Consider the following 15,109-nt stretch of genomic DNA (forward strand, 5'->3'; position numbering starts at 1 on the left):
AAATCCTAGCTACATAAGAGAAAATCTAAAGATTGACGCTTGAGGTTCAAAGCCAGCACTGATAAATTCTCAAGATGCTTAGTTACAATTAAACAACAAATTATGGAAGTGTAGGTATGGCTTAAGCAGTAGAGCACCAGCCATGATACAAAAAAGCCAAGCAAGAGTGTGAGGCCCTGAGTTCAAACCCTAATACTGGTGCACACACACACACACACACACACACACACTCTACCACTTTCCTATCTGTAGTCTTTGGATTGTCATTTATTAGGTATAATTTTGCTTCCTTGGGGAACAAATGGTGATATCATCAACAGGAAATTATTTGTCCTTAGGTCAGTTGTTTCTTATTTATAACCTATGTTTCACCTCCTCTTTCTTTTCACAAATAGTTTGTAAAAAGAGAAAGAAAGAAAGAAAGAAAGAAAGAAAGAAAGAAAGAAAGAAAGAAAGAAAGAAAGAAAGAAAGAAAGAAAGAAAGAAAGAAAGTGACAAAATATGATTATAGACCTGCCATTAAGTAAAAGGTCAAATGTAATGCAGCAGTCAGCTGGCTGGAGGCCTGTAGATGCTCTGCATTTCAGGCACAGGATAAATATTCCATGTAATGCCGGGCTGTCAGAGAAGGTGCCTTTGATTGAATAGTAATGTAAATAGTCATTTAAAATCCCTTTTAAATGATCATAACACAAGTTAGAGTGGCCTCCAGCAGCTCCATCCGTGTGTCTTCTTTTGGAACATTTTTAATAGGCATGCTTTGTCTTTTGAATAAGTCACACACCTCTGTTTTGATTAACTTTGATCAGATTTGGGGATTTCATTTCCCTTGTAGTTAGGTAGAGAATTAGCCATTTAGAGATCACTGAAAGGAATTTTAATGAATGAAATAACATGTAGACCTTTTTTTTTCCTTGGCAATTCCCAGGAGAAAATTAGTCCATAATAGAGTTTAACTAAAGACCTGAAAAAGTTTTTACAATTTCCTAGGCTGACCCTACCAAGGTAGAAGAAAAATGTCCACAAAGATCTCATGCCGTCAGACAGCCATGAAAGAAAGATCTCTGGATGGCTTTAGTATTGTGGATTTGTACTGGATTTTGAAAAGATGTGGACCCTGAACAGTGGATACTAGAAGACAAATGAAAAGTTGAGAAAATTCATAAGAATGGCTTAAGTTCTGTTGCTTTTATTCTTATTACCCTGACATTTACATGACTGAGAGTTCCTGCAGTTTATGTAGTGTTTCATTCATAGGACATAATCCTTGCTATTAATGTAGTACTTTAAATTTAATTTTGTAGCACAGTAAGCTAAATTGTTGCCATTCCTCAGCCATCCCCTTGGCCTAGGGACCTAGACAAGTATGTATATTGTTTCAGGCCACTGATGGACCAGTTAATGTATCAAAGGGCATAGTTACTTATAGGCAGGGCAGTGGTTCTTGAACTTAAGCCTGAATTAGAATCATCAGGAGGACTTGTTAAACCATAGATTGCTGGGCCCCACCTGCTGCCTTCTCATTCAGTTGTGGTGGGTGAGAGTTTGCACACTGAACAAATTGGTTGATGCTGATGACACTGGTCCCTGGAAAGAGGCTATTAAAATTCCTTAGTGTGTGTGTGTGTGTGTGTGTGTGTGTGTGTGTGTGTGTAACTTTCACATGGGAAAATCCCTGAGCATTAAAGAAAGAAGAAAAATCAACTGCATACTGGCCTTTTTCCCCCTTTTAACATAGGCCAAGGCTGTCTTTCAATTTTTTAAGTAAAAATTTACATGTATTTTTATTTTTTTATTTTTTGGTCCAGTCGTGGGGCCTGAACTCTGGGCCTGAGTGCTGTCCCTCAGCTCTTCAGCTCAAGGCTAGCGCTCTACCACTTGAGCCACAGCACCACTTCCGGCTTTTTTCTTTTTGCTTATGTGGTGCTGAGGAATCGAACCCAGGGTCTCAGGCATGCAAGGCAAGCGCTCTACCACTGAGCCACCTTTGCAGCCCCTAGATGTATTTTTAAGATAGAATAACAGTAAATGTTTGCCAACTGTGTTTTGATTTGAGTCTAGAACAATGACAACAAAATGGTCCTGTAATGGTTTTGATACACCATGCTATGGGCTGTCAATGGATAAGATTTCGTTTCAGCACCATGTCCCCATCATTGTATGGAAAATGCTTCTTCTGTTCTGAAGGGCACAAGAATGAATGAGAAGGTGAGCAAGCAAGGGAACTAGGTTGAAAGTGGATTGTGGAAAAAGGCAGAAATTTCTGGATATCATGGATTTCAATGACCAGTTGGGATCCTTGTTATAACATGCAGAACGCCTGTATGACATTCTTGGTGTTGTGTTAGGTAAGCTGTGGGTGTGGAGGGATGGCAGGAAATGAGAGGAGCTCCCTATCGTCCGGGGCTACAATCTGGCTCTCTGCACCAGCTTAGATCAAGCAAGAAGGATCTTTGAGTGAGGGCAGGAACACGAGAGTCTTCCCTTTAGCACTTGGATAATCTTAGGTCAGTCATTGAACCTTACGGAGCCATGTGTACACCTGGGTATCACTGTTTCTCCCTTACTATTTCCAGGTCATGGACCATGAGCTATGGCATCCTTACCTATCCAGTCATAATCTTAATTTTCACAGTCACCCAAGAACATAATCTCCGTCTCAATTTAACAGTTGCAGTCATTTTTATAAAGCAGCAATAACAAGGCCCGTCCTGGAACTTCAGGGAAGACTGCTGAGCATCAAGGAACTGACTCACCGGTAAGGGCTTTTCAATCTCAAGTACTGTACAAATGCATCAGAAGATAGGAACATGTGTTTGTAAGAAGGTTATTCTCTATGTCAACCAGCCTCAGATGTTCCCAAGAAAGAAAAACAGAAGCTTTTATCTCCAGGAGGGCTAGAGCTCCAAGATGTACCTTCTCAAGGTTACTGCATTTCAGATTATGTAGCCCTACAAAAGAATGGCCTTAAGTACCTGCTTATGTGCAGGCTTCCAAATCACAGCACTGTATTGCTCATGTAACTTCCTGCAGTGACATCACACACTCTTCTATGGACAGCACAAAGAGACACTGTGGTCAGTGGGGCTGTTTCTGGTACTGGTTGTAGACACTCAGCTTCTAGTGGGAGCAAAGGAAATATCTTAACTAAGGTGTGGGAAACCAGAGAGGCTACGATTTGAGGTTGTAATGTCTACTGACATTCATTTGTGTGGTTTTGGGGATATAACTTCTTTGAGCCTCAGTTTTCTATTTCCTAGTTTACTGGAGATTAAGTAGATTCTTGAGAAAGAATTGCTTAAAATAGTAAATGTAAGCTAGGTCCTGGTGGCTCACGCCTGTAATCCTAGCTACTCAGGAGGCTGAGATCTAAGGATCGTGGTTCAAAGCTAGCTTGGGCATGAAAGTCATTGAGACTCATATCTCTAGTTAAACCACTGGAAAACCAGAAGTGGCACTGTGGCTCAAGTGGTAGAGCACTTGCCTTGAGCTGAAGAACTGAGGACACGGTGCCTAGGCCCAGAGTTCAAGACCTATGGTTGACAAAAAAAGAAAGAAAAGGTAAGGGGCTGGGAAGGTGGCTCAGTGGTAGAGCGCTTGCCTTGCATGCCTGAGGCCCTGGGTTCAATTCCTCAGCACCACATAAGCAAAAAGAAAAAAGCTAGAAGTGGCGTTGTGGCCCTTGACTGCTATTTTTATGAGGATTTGTACATAAGAACACTCTGTTTTGGCCTATGAAAGTCCTTAATATTTTAAGTTTAAATTCTGTAAAAGCCCTATACTAACTTCTACACAGTGAGCAGCCTGTGGGTAATTCATTAGTGGAATTCCAGCCATGATGTACCTGCTGTCTTGTCTCGGTCACTCCTTATATCTTAAGCCTAAGTTTTCTTCTTGCCCATCCCTCTCCTTGTCCTTTTCTCCGTAGAAATTTTATCTCTTTCCTATTAGTTGATTCTGGGTGCCACTGGGAAGCACAGCTTGACTGAACTCTCAGATATGGTTTCTCTACATGGCTTCAGCTTCTCACATTGAGGGTAGGCAATGAGATCTGAAGGTACTACAAGGCATTTGACAACTTAGCTGCAAACACCCCAGAATGACATTTCTGTTACAAACTGTGCAGAATCAAGGAGAAGGAGAATTAGATCCCACTTTTTAATGGCATTGTCAAATATCTTGTGGCCATATTTACTTTTCCAAAGTGATTTGCAAATGGAAAGTTGACAATATGAGCCCGACAATCCTAGCTACTCAGGAGACTGAGATCTGAGGATCACAGTTCAATTCCAGCCCAGGCAGGAAAATCCGTGAGACTCTTGTTCCAATTAACTGCCAGAAAACCAGAAGTCGCACTATGGCTCAAAGTGGTAGAGCTCTAGTCTTGAGTGAAAAAAGCTCAGAGACAGCACCCAGGCCCTGAGTTCAAGCCCCATAACCAATAACAACAACAACAAAAAAAAACTTGACAATATGTAGAAGTTACTTAGTCATCAAATGTAAGAGAGTACATATGTAGACAGCTCAGTCCTAGATCACTAAATGGCATTAAGCCCAGTCTGGTGAGTGCTTTCAAGTCCCTTGTTCTTGCCTTAAATTGTCACCTATTCCATGTGCTTCATTGCTGCATATTTGCCGCAATCCTCTGTTTGCTTACAGTAATGGCTAAAGTTGAACTGTCTTCCTTTGATCCCCCCATTCCCAGCTCAGTCCTTGCATATAATACCAATTTCAAAAAACATAGGTGAACAAATGCACAAGTAAGATAAAGGGAAAATTTGGGTTAGGGAGAAATGATAGTCTTTGATATTAGTCATATTAAAGATTATGAGGTTAAGATGATCTGGAATTTCCCAACCATTGTTGAACCTATAAGCTGGAGTCCAGAAACATTCAAGAACAAAAATGTGTAAATCACCTGGATGAAGCTCATCATTATCTAGCTGTGAGTCCAACACAAAGGTCAGCTAAGAGCTTTGTTTTTAAGGATGGTAATGAGGATGGGCAGGCTTGGAATGGGGACAGTGAGTCCGACATCCAGAGGTAAGGAGAACTTGTGTGGGAGGAAAAAACAGTGTTTATCACCTTTGACCTTAGCATCTTGTGATGAATTCCTCTCTCCAAATTCCCCAAACTAGGAGTCCTGGAAATGTTTTAAGGAAAAATATTCAAACAACCCAAAAGCTAAATATGCAGAGTTTTCTTATAGAATTACCTATAAAATTCCCCAGAGAAGTCAAGAAATATAAACAGTAAAGAAAGACAACTGAATGTAGAATAAAGGCTGGAAAAAAAAATGTAAAAAATATTTAATATTGTGGCACTTATTTATTCCTATATTGTTTCCTTCAAAACCTTGCTAAATGTCACTTTGTTAGAAGGTTTTTTTGTTTTTGTCTTTTTGTGGAGCTGGAATTAAGCTCTCGGACTCACACTACTAAACAAGTAGTAGGCTAGTGAGCCACATCCCAACTCCAGCACAGAAAGTGAAGTTTGCAAAATATGTCTTTCACTTCACCCACCATTCCATGTTCATTCACACTGGACCTCAAGGTTTCAAGATAATAAAAGAGCCCTATGCATGACTATGAATCTCCATATCTTTGGGCCTATTTTCCTCCTGACCTTCGGTGTCAGTGTATGTGTGTGTGTGTCTACCAGTCCTGGGGCTTGAACTCAGTGCCTAGGCACTGCTCCTGAGCTTTTGTGCTCAAGGATAGCACTCCATCACTTGAGCCACAGGTCCACTTCCAGTTTGGTTGAATTTGTTTTTGTTTTTGTTTGTTTGTTTGTTTGTTTTAATTTTTATTTATTTGAGGATTAGAGTCAGAATATTTATCTTGAGTTTATTATAGATGAAAGGCTGTTGATAATAAGTGCTAAGCCTTTTTTTTTCCCCATAAAGATCCAGGGGGTTAACACAACTTTTTTTCCCTTTAGAGTTATTTGCCCTTCAGATACTGATCACTCCTCAGCAGGCTGAGACTCTCCCTTCAGAAAACGGGCTCTGAGTCTTGATTTTCAGAAACCTCAGGCAAAGGGTCAAGATTTTGACTTCCATGACTCATCATTTTTCATTTCTTGCCTCCATGAAAGACAATATTACAATGCCAAGAACAATAGATGCAAGGACTAGTCTAATATACAGCTTAATGAATAAATTAAAAAAACAACAGAGTATGAACTGTGATTTCTTTCTTTCTTTCTTTCTTTTTTGGTCCAGTCGTGGGGCCTGAACTCTGGGCCTGGGCGTTGTTGTCCCTCAGCTCTTCAGCTCAAGGCTAGCACTCTACCACTTACTTGAGCCACAGCGCCACTTCTGGCTTTTTTCTTTTTGCTTATGTGGTGCTGAGGAATCGAACCCAGGGCCTCATGCATGTAAGGCAAGCGCTCTACCACTGAGCCACCTTCCCAGCCCCCTGTGATTTATTTCTTAACTACATAAAACTTTCCATAATATGTTCAGAGTATCTGGCCATTTTATAGTGTCACCAGAATAAAATACAAAATCTCCTGCCAAAAAAGAGATTTGTGTTTTTTAAAAAGATTCTTAGCTACCCAGGTACTTTGTGTAGTCTTAGAAGAGGACAGCTCTGAATCAAATCCACTTAGTACTACAAAAGGATGCAAAATGCTATGTTTAGAATAGTAACATATCCCAGGGTACTACAATGGCATCGACAAACAGAAGTAGCAGGAATTAAATCTTCCTTGAAGTCTAATATAAAAATCTAAGGGGGAAAACACTGTTGTATTGTCTTCATTTCACTTTAGAATATTCTGTTCTGATGATGAAATGATGGAATAACAAGCATGTGCTTGTTATGAAGGAATCAAGAGGACTAACGTATCATTCTAGGACCTTCTTTACCAAAGAAGATATTTGAAAGAAGGGACTAGAATGGTGACTTAGTCTACGTGGCACCCACTAAATAATACATTTTGGCACACTTAGTTCTGACTGTATCTTAGAATGTATTGACTTTGTGGAAGTATTTGGAAAAGATGTCTGCAATTTTTAAAGATTAACAGAATGGAAATAGCATGATTTAGTGAAAAATGCATCTTAATAAATAAACTATATAATTTAGCATATTACCCATAAAGTGTTTTTCTTAAACCTAGGATTGACTGAATATCATAAACACTAAACACAAATAAGGCACAAATGTAAAATGTTGTCAGCTGAGCATGGAATTGTTCTCAGTATATGCTGATTCACTGACACTATTTTCAATCAATTCCCCAAAAAATTCTTTGACATAAGAATTATTATTCCTGCTTTGCTGATGAGAAAACTGAACCTCACAGGCTTACCTTTCACCAGTACAACTAAAATAAACACCACACCCACATTGTCCAGAAGATCATGACCTTTACCATCCTACCCATCCATGAACATGAAATAAACCCTAGTAAACAGAATTTTTGGAAACAGAAATGAGTTCTAGTGAGCCATTTTATTTATTCAAAGGGACTGGATATCATAAGGAATAACAGAATCATCTTTCATAAGGAAATGAATATAACCTAAAGAAAATCATGCACATAGTATGCCTCATTTGCTACACAAAATTAGCTTTCATGGCTAGTAAATGAAGATGAATCTTCACAGGAAAAAGTTATGCCAGACCACAATTTCTAGATGCAACAGATTATATAGAGTAGTGCAGGTATAAGTGTGAAAGGAATTAAGAGTCTATTGCTCCATGCTTACTTGTACTTTTAAGTAGGCAAAGTTAAAAGATTACTTAGTGAAAAATGAAGCTAGCAATAGAGTAGTGGCTTTTCAAGCGAGTGCGTTTGTCTGAAGGACATACGGAGGTTTTGAAATGGCTCATCTTCTCCCATTGGCACATTTTTATATACAGTTCCTTTATGCATAATTATATTGCTTCTTGACAACCTTAAACTCCATATTGAATTTAAATGTTCTGTATGCACTTGAACTCTGGAATTCTGACTTCCTCCCCCAAGTAAGACGTAGTAGGAGAATTCAGGAAAAGCATCTTGCACCAAAGTCTTCTTCACATCTCTCCTATAAAATCTCTACTTCCTCTGCATAGGATGCTGAACATGAGAAAGGAGGGAGAGAACCACTCCATCATCCACAGCATCCCAGGAGAAAAGAGCATCAGGATGCTGCAATGATTGACAGGACAGCAACTAGTTTGATTCCACAAATGAAACAACACAAAGAACAGAGGACCAGAGTCATTTTAGAGCCTTCTAAAGAAATATGACTCTCATTGTCTCTGCCTCCTTTTTCCAAAGTATTCTCCTTCCTTGTGACTTGGTGATTATCTGATGAGAAACAGACAGGAGGCTTTTCCTATGGAGTGACTCATTAATAAACGGGCAGGTCCTGGTGCTCTTAGCTTCATTAGCATTGCAAACCAGGCTGTTGGTGGCTGCTGGCTCTGTCTGCAATATAACCCTCAGGACTGCACAGGACTGACCCTGTTAGCAGGGGGCTTCCTATTCCATACTCCTCCTCCAACAGTAATTATTTATACTTCTTTTCACTAGGACTGGGCCCAACAGTTCTCAATTTGGGAAGCCTGATGATCTCTGGAGAGAGACTGCCCCTTCATTTGGAAAGGCCAGTCCTGTACTCACAGCACTTGAAGCTTTGCTGCCGAGTCTCCAAGGAAACCATTGCTATTTGTAGTGTTTTGGAGCTCAGGAAGTAATTCTTACCTGCTTTAGCAAGACTGACAGAGTCCTGACAGCCTCAGAAGGTTGTTGCGTGTCCATAAGCAGAGATTCTGTAAATCGATTATTAATGAAGCACTGCCATATTTTAAGTGAGTCTGTTCTTTGGAGGGAGCGTGTTTATATTTAATTATCAAAATGGGAGCTGAGCAATGGCACAGTAGCACAAAAGTCAGCTATTATCCCCCCAAAATGGTTCAAAAATCAATCTTCATTCCAAAACCCCTAATAAAAAAATAAAAAATAGCAATTTATTGAGAAAAACCAAAGACATCCTGTGTCAGAAAAGCTATCATTAGTTGTGCTAAGACTAATCTGTACATATTTTTAAAGAGAGATGTGCGTAATTATGCAAAAGAATTTTAAGTACTTAGAGAGCAGAGGGCCCACTGAATTGTCGCTATCATTGGTAGTTTGACATTTGCCCTTCCTCTGCCTGTCACACGAACTGGGGAGGCAGCTGTTATTAGAAATGTGTATGAACAGGGAAAAAAAATCCACGGGTTACCAGCCTCTCACCCCCTTCTTGAATATACTTGATTATAAGAAGCTTGTTCTAAAATACTTTTTATCCAGCCCAGCACTAGTGGCTCTGTAATCCGTTACTTAGGAGGCTGAGATCTAAGGTCTGAGGTTTGAAGCCAGCCCAGACAAGAAAACCTGTGAGACTAACTCCAATTAATGACCAAAAAGCCAGAAGGAGAACCGGAACACAACACACTTAGCCTTCAGTGAATAAGTTAAGGAACAGTGTCCTAGCCTTGAGTTCAAGTACTTTTGATCTCTTCCAGTGTCACGAATTTTGCCCACAGAGCTGCTTTTGAGAGCAGGGTGACAGGAAAAAACTTTGTGAAAGCCAGTAGTGACTTCAGAATTCCTATGTCCAAGGGGCTGGCACAGGTGTCTGAATGGAAGGTGAGTATGAGGTATGAAGTGGGATTCAAATAGCATTTTATGCAAGGAGCAAAACCAGATTATTTTTATGAAGTGAAAGGATAAGGCTGTAGAAGTTGAGGGGGAGGCTGAAGCCCCTCCCTCAGCCCACCCACCAGGCTGTGATTGGCTCTTCAGTACTCCGTTCCCATGGGTCCCAAGAATGTCAGGGCACTGAAGTCTTGTGAGAAGTGTGTGATGTGACCCTGTCTATGTTTGATAAAGATATTTCTAAGAGTAAGCAGAATGAGACATACCATTGTTATCCAAGGAAGAAATTAAGGACAAGACTTGGCCTCAGTACGGGAGCCAGGAAGGGAGGGTAAAACTGCAACAACAATCACCACTGACATTGACCATGACAAGTATTTTATTTTAAAATGTTTTTAGGTGCCAGTCCTGGGACTTGAACTCAGGAGCTGGGTGCTGTCCCTGAACTTCTTTGGGTTAAGGCTACTGTTCTAGTACCACTTGAGCCACACTTCACTTCCAGCTTTTTTGGTAGTTAATTGGAGCTAAAGGTTTCATGGACTTTCCTGCTCCGGCCGGCTTCAAACCATGATCCACTGATCTCAGTCTCCTGAGTCGCTAGGATTACAAGTGTGAGCCACTGGTGCCCAGGTTGCTTTGCTTAACTTTTAAAAGTTAGAGTTGGGTTGTGGCACTCTTTATATTATTGCCCAGATCATGATAAATATTTAAAATGCACTGTTTTATGTATTTATTCCTTAGAACAACACTCAGACCAGCACTGTGTGTCAGTAAAATCCCACCCATTCTGCAGAGGGAGTCAGGAACAGAAGCAACATCTCTAATCAGTGATAGAACTGCTGTTGGTATTAAAATGCATGTGATTTTAAAGCCATGATGTTTCAATAAAAAGACGACTGTGAGGATGACATAGAGAAGAAATTCAGGCTGACTCTGAAGTTCCAGCTTAGTTTATGGGAAGAGATAATACTACATATAGTGTGTATAGAAAGAAACACAAGAAGACGAACAACAGGAGTTTTTGTTTTATTTTGTTTTGTTTTGTTTTCAGATAGGCATTTCTAAGTCTATGCACAATATGTAGATGAAGATATCTAACAAGGGATAAGAAACTCAGGTCTGGAGATGAAATTAGGGATAACTAGAGATTGCAGGTGAAGATGACATCATGGGAATGGATAAAAATGCCTATAGACATTATTAAAAGAGAAGAGAGTTGAGATTAGACTCTTGGTAAAATCAAATCACATAGTAGACCTGATTGGATAGTATAAAAAGTATAGTTGCCCTGGATTTCGGAATTGGTGAGCCCACCACAATTCTGTTGTGCATTGTAGCCTGTAACCATGGTCTAAGCAGCAGGCAGACAGGTCGATGACCCACCCAGGAGAGCCACAGCTCCTCAGGAGATGACAGATGTTTCATAAGGTGAAGCACCAAATACTTCCCAGAGCTGTTTTAACAGAATCATGAAGAAAGAAGGCAACTTTTTAGATAAATAACTGGCATAGAAGTAGGGAGTACATTTAAGTCATGAATCCAAGTAGATCTCGGATTCTGGGGGTGGGTGTAGGCAGAAGTGGCAACATAGCTGGGAGAAACTTAGTCATATTCACAGCCTCTAAAGATCAATGTAAAGGAGGTAGAAAGATGAAGGAAGCTATAGAAGACAAAGACTATCAAGAGCCTAGAAGATGTGAGTGTGGCAGGAACAGAGTTAAGAGCATGGCCTAAAAAGGAGGAGTCATATTTTTCCACAGTGAAAAATAAAGGAGATAACTAGAGATCAGTTAAAAAAAAAATGGAAGGAAAGCTTGGATTTCATGTTTACCATCTTTTTTTTTCTTTTTATCTTTTCTTTGTGTGTATGTGTTTAACTTCAGGGCCTGGACACTGTCTGGCTTTTTAGTAGTTAATTAGAGATAAGAATCTCACAGACTTCTCTGCCTGGGCTGGTTTCAAGCCATGATCCTCAGATCTCAGGCTCCTGAGTAACTAGGATTACAGACATGAGCCTCTTCACCTTTATTTTCTCGATGCAGAAAAATATCAGGTCTCTCTCCCCTAAGTAGGTGTACCCTGAGTTACCCCAGCACATCCAGGTTGTACTGAATCTAGTCAGTAGATATTTAAGGCATCTCTAGCTTTGTGATGATGGAATCAAGTTCAAAGGAGGCAGGAGCTTATAATCAAGATGGGACACTGAAAGAAACTTAGTACACATGGGACTCAGTTAAGTAGTCAAAGCAGGCAGCAGAGCAAGGGTAGGAAGGCTGAAGGAGTACTGGGTCATGTGCCCCATAACTACTTGTGCCAACTCCGCTTCTGCTGGCCTCCTTAAAAACAGGCACAGAAATGGAGCATATACACTCAGTGCTTTTTTTTCAAATAACGCTGAAAGTCCTAGCCATTGTATTAAGTCAGCAACAAGAAATCAAACACAGAGGGATTAGTAAAGAATTCATCTTTCCCTATCTGCATATTTTGCATAGAAAATTCCATGCAATCTGCACAAAAATCCCAGAATTTTATTAAGATCATAGAATATGAGACCAAATTACAAAAATCAATTAAATATCTGTATACTATCAATGAGTCAATAAAAACTAAAAAGACCCTACATAATACCAGCTAGAATCATTTAAAAGAAAATTGGGCCGCTTAGGGAAAAAGTTAACAAAATATGTGCAGGATTGTGTACGGAAAACTATGTAGTGCTGATGAAAGGAATCAAATAATATATAAGTTACTGCACAGACATATACATTTGGAATCAGAAGTTTCCTATAGTAAAGATGTGAATTTAGATCCAAATCAATTGATACAATTAATAGTTATTATCAAAATACCAGCACGTCTTTCTGTATGTATATGTTTATATATATATATGTATATATATATATTTTATACAATGAAAGAGATTTATGACCATCTACTTTGACCATACTCATTCTTTTTCATACTTCTTAAGCCTAACACCCCTCCTGCTAGCACCCATTCCCTTAGGAAAGCCCATTTCTCTTTCTGCCTCTCAAACCCCTCCCTACTGATTAACAGCTTTCATTGAGTTTTTGTTATTGTTTTCATATATACTTGTAATGTATTTCAAAGTTTTTTATCCTCTTTCTTTTGTTCTTTTCCCTTCCCTTTCCCCTCCTAAGTAATTCCTTAGAGTCATGTTTTATATCTATCTATCTATCTATCCATCTATCTATCTATCTGATTAATAGGACTGCATATATATTATGACCATATAAAATTACATAATAACACCATCTAAAAAGAAAGAAAGAAAAGAAACACCAGGTGTCAGTGGCTCATGCCTGAAATCCTAGCTACTCATGAGGCTTAGATACAATGATCAAGGTTCAAATCAATCTAGGCAAGAAAGTCTGTGAGACTCTTATCTCCAATTAACTACCAGAAAACTGGCAGTGGCATTATAGCTCAGAGTAGTAGAGCACTAGTGTTGAGCACAAAAGCTCAGAGACAGGACCCACAACCAACAACAACAAAAAGTCAAATACACTAACATTAGATGTAAGGTGTTCTATCATTTTATTGAGCGATGTTATTTATAATGACGTCTGCATCTTTAGTGGCCACACTGCTGCTAGAGGCTCTAGGATGGAATCTGTTTCCTGGACTTTCTACTTCTCCAAAGCTCTTTCATCCCCTGATTCCTCCTACCTCCATCATCAAAGACAATAGCATAGCATCAAATCTTGGTCTCTCACGTCCATTTCCTCTATCACACTTCCTTTCTAACTCTCCTCTTTCTCCTAGGAAGATCCCATTCAGATAATCCAGAATAGCCTTATCTTCACCAAGTCAATAATCAAATCTATAAAAATTCCTTTTGCATATAACTAACATATTCCCAGACCTGCAGTCATCATGTGGATGTCTTTGAGGGGGTCATCATCTTCCCTATCAAAGCAGTTTTTTTTTAAGTCACAAAATCCTAGTTTTAATGTTACAAAATCAGGTTACAAAGTCCTTACCACTGTTGGTGGTATTACCTTGGGTAAACCATTAGGCCTCACATTCTCATCTTCCCTGCCCACATGTGCACTTATGATCAAAGGTGAGGCTTATTGCAGGAGCCGTGCAATCATATTTTCCTGGTTTCTTGATTTCTTGGCTATTGAACTGCTTTGGTGCCCTAAGAACAGCTCCTCACCACGGGTGGTCCTCCCTTTAGTTATCCCCTTACCTGCTTCTCTCCGGTTGATAACAAAGAACTTCCTTTTGCGCTCACAATCCCCAAACTCAGTATTTCCGTTTCATAGGAAATTTACTTGTTCTGACTTGCTTGACATGTCCGTCATCAGCAGGGTGCAGGCATTCGAGGTGTCTGCTCTTCTTCCCTTTACGATGTAGCGTTCAGTTCCGGCCATCAGGATCCAAAGCAGCAAGCTTGTTAAGTGATTAAACTCATTTTCTTCATTTACCATGGTGCCAGATTTCTAGCTTCTTTATGAAAACTAGCTCAGTCATGCAGCAGGTTCAACAGGAGATGCCAGTGCACAGCATTTTCTCCACTATAAATTATCTCAGCCTTACTCAGAGTTTGAGCTATAAAGTTGGCAGAAAACATTTTTTTCTTTATAAGTTGTCCCATTATTGCAGCTTATAAAAAAATTAAAAATCGAAGGTAAGAGGTCCAGTGAGTCTTCCAATGTTAGGCAGGTAAATGAGCTTCCTTCAAAAATTGTGGGGGGGAAGTTCCTATCCAGTTTTTGTATTATATCTATTAGTCTTCCAAGAGCAAGGCCAGATTTCCAAAGGTGTCTGTATGTAGAACTCTTATTTTGCAGTTTATTCCAAATGTTTTTCTTCCTGTTCAGGTTCTCATTTTTCTAATTTTCATATCCAATTCTGTTGGCAATTACTGAATTTTTTTATGTAAGGCAAAACTGGCACTAAGTGTATGTGTTTAAAGGAAAATGCTTACTTCATGAATAGATGTTAATTTGGTATTTATTAAGTGCCAGCTTTACATATTATTATGAGGGTTCTGTAATTATTATTGAACTGTTCTTTCAAATTTTGGAAAATGGTAAAAAATTATTAAATTTCACGAACTTAAAAATAAATTATTTTGCATAGATAATTATTTTAGCTACTTTCTGTTTCTCTGTTTGACAGAAATCCTAGAACTGTGATCTTTCACTCTCAAAGCAAATATCCCATTCACACATCAAACTACCTAACAGTTCATAATTATGAGACAGATTCCTGCATACACTAGGAGCTAGATTGAGTGAAGTTGGGTGATTAGCTGGAAGATATTTTCAAAGGAAAAAGAGAGACTGCATAAATATCAAGGAAATGCTTTTACATTACCCATAGTAAGAGAAATAAGAGACTGTAGGGAAGGGTACTATGTATTACCATTTGTTCTGGCTGGGATAGGTGTATTAAAAAATGACTGAATCTGAAGCTAAATGCAAGAATAATCAGTTAT

Source organism: Dipodomys spectabilis, unplaced genomic scaffold (assembly GCF_019054845.1).
Source record: "Dipodomys spectabilis isolate Male_0828 unplaced genomic scaffold, ASM1905484v1 ptg000178l, whole genome shotgun sequence".
Classification (NCBI taxonomy): Eukaryota; Metazoa; Chordata; class Mammalia; order Rodentia; family Heteromyidae; genus Dipodomys; species Dipodomys spectabilis.